A 4,752-nucleotide genomic window follows, 5' to 3' on the forward strand; every position below is an offset into this window, starting at 1 on the left:
CATTAAAATGAATGGGGGAAAAGATAAGTGAACAAAATGTTTCTAAAGGAAGGCGACGTAAGAGGAACAACAATACAAAACATGGAGATCAAAAGCAACATGGACATCTAAAAAGGAACAAACATACAAAGTATACAATATAAAACGAGACAAAGAAATCTATAAATTAAAAAGTGTATATAAAATATATGTAAATGTTCTATATATGGGAACCAATAAAAGTATAAGTATATAAACATAGGAATAAAGAAAATATAAAATGGAACAATTGAATATTAAAATTATAATTATAAAATAATTGTGACCAACTGTAACACAATGTTGTTTGAGTTTTGAAAATTTTTTCAAACTGGCATGATGGGCTGGTGATGTGACATGTAGTGTGGGTCAGTCTAGTCTGGTTTGTAGTAGCTAGCCTAACCAAGCCTTCCATCAACAACAGCATCATCTTCATCTTCATCAGGTCTATAGTTGCGGTCTACCACAGGTTCTGTGTTGGTTTGTGCAACCCTGGACCTGGTCTCCAGCAACTGCAAAACATGACAGTAAATTAACCACTAAAACTCAGAGAGGAGTATAGTAACATTCTGGAGGGAAAAAGCTTAACCGGTTTCTTAACTTACCCGTCTCTTTCTCTGACGGTTCTGTGTGATGTTCTTCATAGTGTTTCTTTTCTGGGCCTTTTCAGACTGAGCCAAAGAATACTTCCTCAGCAAAGTCTCACAAAATAAAATACATCTTGAGACCTGCCAAATAATACATTAATAATATATAGTTAATGCCAATAAAAGTAAGTAAAACAATTCAATTAAAATGTATTTGTATAGCGCTTTTCACAATACATATTCAGGGTTTTTCCTCGGTCAAAAATGGTCTTCGGTGGTGGCTGACAGACATGGTCATCCATACACACACATACGCACGGTAAAAAAAAAATACCCTACCCACATGATCTGCAAGCGCAATACTGACAATAAATTTGAAATAAATTCAAAGAAAGTTTGTAACTTTTGCTTATCTTATTTTGATACCTTGATGTTTGTTTTTGTTCCTCATTTTTACACTATTTACTGATAATTGTTTCGGTAATCATATCAATATTAAAAAAATAGTATTAAAAAAAAATGAACAAATAGCCTAATTTTCTGCCATATACAATCAGCTAGCTAACAACAAATTTGTTCTGGGTTCACCTCACTCCAGTCTAAACTAAATGATTTTAGGCTATTTATTTTACTACACATTGTCCACATAAATAAGCTGAAAGACTGTTGATAATTAAAAATAATTCTTACCATCCACTCTTGCTAAAGTGGGTAAGCACACTTGTGTTCTCATTTCAGGTGTTGTTCTGAGTAAATGATTAAACTAATTCGTGAGTTCAGTGTTGGACAGATCAGTTCTAACCAGTCGTTAAAATGATTCTGTTCAAAGGAGTCATTAGGTGGCGAATCGGACATTAGCAGACGCGTTGTGTGTGAATCCCGTCTTTAGAAAATCGCGAAAGATTTGTCAAGACACAGAAAACACTTCATAACCGGATAGGATTTGTTTCCTGTTTATTTAAAGTATGCTTTATGTCAGCTGGTCAGAGAATCAGTCAATGTTTTTTGAGCGCATTTCACACCCAGCGGTAATTAAAGGAAGACGTCTGATAGCGCCACATGCAACATGGATTCGGTCTTCCGACCTTTTGATTTTGATTAACGTAATATGTGAAACATTAGAAAGCTAAGAATGCTTATTTTGAAGACAGAGAGCGTGCGAGCGGGGTAGGAGCTCACTGGTCGTTCTCTCTGTCACTCAGTTAACTCAAGTGCAGCAGTCCTCTACTACATCAATCATAAATCACAATAACTCAACAAATAAGGCTTTGGCGGGACAAAAATTTGTTTTGGCGGCCGGCAAAAAATGTTCAATGTAGGAAAAACCCTGATATTGTTTCAAAGCAACTTCACAGAAAATGCATGCGTCTACATTACAGAAAAAAACAGAGAACATTAAAATAATGACAACATTTTTAAGATTACCTTTTACACATTCAGGGTCAACATCTGTAAAAGTTCTTCAGGATCATGGATCCAAAACTTCTGGATCATGAGGGGGGAAGAAACATGCACACACACAAATGAATATTAATTTGTTTGATAAAAAATTAATATTAATTATCAACTTACGGACATGGACTTGCAAAACATACTCACCAGGCCCATACAAAAACTTTACAGTAGATCCAAAATCCTGGTTTGCCTATAATTCTTCAGTCCAAGTATGGTGTTTTCCTGTCCTCTCTGCAGAACAAGTGTAAGTTACATGATCTCAGATTATTCATTCCAAAGCTCTGTTACATTTTATGACAAGCTTGATCTTAAAACTAGCTGACAGTAGGGATGGGCATTATGACCATATAATTATACATACATGAGAAATTATATTTTACAATAACGATATCACAATATATTTATTTTGATGGATATTTTATTAAAATGCTACAGAATAATACTGCTTTAAAAGTCTTCACTGTATGATATTCAATTAATTAATATCACATGATTCTTAAAGAAGCAGAAGGTCTTCTCTATTCTTTTGTTTTATTAAAATGATGACAAAGCTGCAGCCCCTTTAAGAACGGATGCACAGAATGACACACATCCGGGTTTCCCCACGTTAACTTGAACTGTTTAACGTACTTAAGACATAACTGACTGTTTAAATCAAGTGAATACCTCACATGACAAGGTTTCTGAGATAATTGTGTGCATTTTACAGAAAGATAATTGATTTCGGGATCGCCTGCTGTCTGAGAGAGGCTTATTTTAACACATGCATGTCCCGTTCATTATTCTACATTCATGCATGTTTCCTTGTCAAAATGTCAAAAAGTTTTAGTACAGTCAGTGCTGCGTTATATACGCTATATTCCCATTCCGCAATATAAAACGGTAATGTTAACGTTTACAGCAAAATCACTAACAATAGTCAGTATCATCAGATCGCCATAACACCCAGCCCTATCTTAACAATATTACAACAAAACACAGAAACAGAATATGTAAGTTAATCACGATTAGCATATGACTTTAATGCACTAACGTTATATATCTTGATAAGCAGTAGAAAAAATATAAAGGGGTTTACGTTACCTTCTGCCGTCTGCTGTCCGCCATTGGAAACTTAGTCTGTTCGTATTCATGTTTTTTCGTTCTCAGTCGACATCCCACAATCAAAATTCGTCCAAAATAAGATTTTAACAGGTTTAAAATGATCCATGCAATGCCATTAATGGACAGAAGAAGCCGTCCTGTTGAAGATTAGAAGCCGCGCGATCGCGTCGCGTCCCCGCGAGCCACGAGCAACGAGCAACTCCAACGGCAACGGGTGTATAATTCAAACTGAAAGCGCGCACTGTCATTGGTCAGATTTCTGGATGACGTTCAGATTGACCAATCACGCTCAAAAGAACACGGAAAGACAGCAAGTAGCCTTGCAAATATAGAAAAAAACTTGTTTAAAACAACAGTTAGAAAATGTGTATATTTATTTTTATTTGCTGTTATATTTAATGAATTGGTCAAATGTTGTTTTGTGGTGTGGGCAGAGGCCTGGAAGTTTCAACCTGTGCAGATTTGCAGTGCAGATTTGTACTCTTTAAAAACAATTATTGTTTGATATTTAGTTTGCTATATATTTTGTTATATTTGTATCCAGAATTGAATGTAAAACCAGTTTGAATGTAAAAATACACCTTCACTGTAAAACAGAAAATTAAAGTAAAATATCTTAATTTAAATAAGGAAAAATCTGTAAACTAATAGTGTTTTCTCTAAAACGTTTAATGTAAATTTCTGTGAAGTTTTTTAACTTTATTTGACTTAAGATATTTGACTTATTTTACGGTTTTTGTTTTGCAGCTGTAGCTGCGTTTTTTTTTTAGGTTTTTATTCTTACAGTGTAAATATAAAACTAATAAGATTTACTTTAAAATGACAAAGAATAATGTTAAATTGTTAGTATGGACATAAACATAAACCTTTAATATAATGAGCTAAATATTGTATTACAGTTGTTAATTTACAGATATTGTTTGTAATTTTGCATGAATTTGTTATTTATGAAAACAGAAAAATAATACAGTGATGTTCCTGTATAAAAAAATGAGAATTACTGTAATTTGTCATTAATGATATAATCCTTAAAATAACAGTCAAGTTGTTTATTTAGATATTGTTTGTAATTTTACATTGTTTTAAACATAATTCAAAATTACAAGAAAATACTGTAAAAAACTGACGTTTTTTTCTGTAAAATTAGGATTATTTTTATTGGTTGCCTTATTTTTATTGGTAACCTTATTGGTTGCACCTACATCTATTGTGAGTGGTGGATTTCAAACCTAAAAACGCCCCTCTTTTGCAGCGTGTTAAAGTTAAGAATCTTGGAGTGACACTTTTTGTTAATAGTTGCAGAGCTGAAAGATCTGCTTGTGTTTCTGTGTTTCTTGAGCAAGTGAATCCCTGCTCTTTTTTATTCCATATTTTTATTTTGAGCATATCAGTTTTTGGTGTTTTTAAAACAAACTTTTTCATTTTCCACATTTCATCTCCTTTTTATTTAATTCTATTATTGCCTACAATTTGTAAAACTTTGCAAAAATTGTTTGGGGATAGTCTAAAATGTTTGGTTAATTATCCTTTGTTAATTCCATTACATTTCTTTGTTTATTTCATTACATATTCAGATTTTTTTGTGAAC

General features: G+C 33.1%; 1 long non-coding RNA gene across 1 annotated transcript; it reads right to left on the reverse strand.

The window, feature by feature from the left end:
- Positions 1-416: 416 nt before the first annotated feature.
- LOC307121511 lies at positions 417-3,364 on the reverse strand. The gene is made up of 4 exons (XR_013815951.1): positions 2,205-3,364; positions 2,031-2,090; positions 624-746; positions 417-530 (listed from the first exon to the last, which is right to left on the reverse strand). It is a non-coding gene; the product is annotated as an uncharacterized lncRNA (long non-coding RNA).
- Between the last annotated feature and the right edge of the window lie 1,388 nt (positions 3,365-4,752).

This window comes from Gobio gobio (genome assembly GCF_949357685.1).
Source record: "Gobio gobio genome assembly, chromosome: 25".
NCBI lineage: Eukaryota > Metazoa > Chordata > Actinopteri > Cypriniformes > Gobionidae > Gobio > Gobio gobio.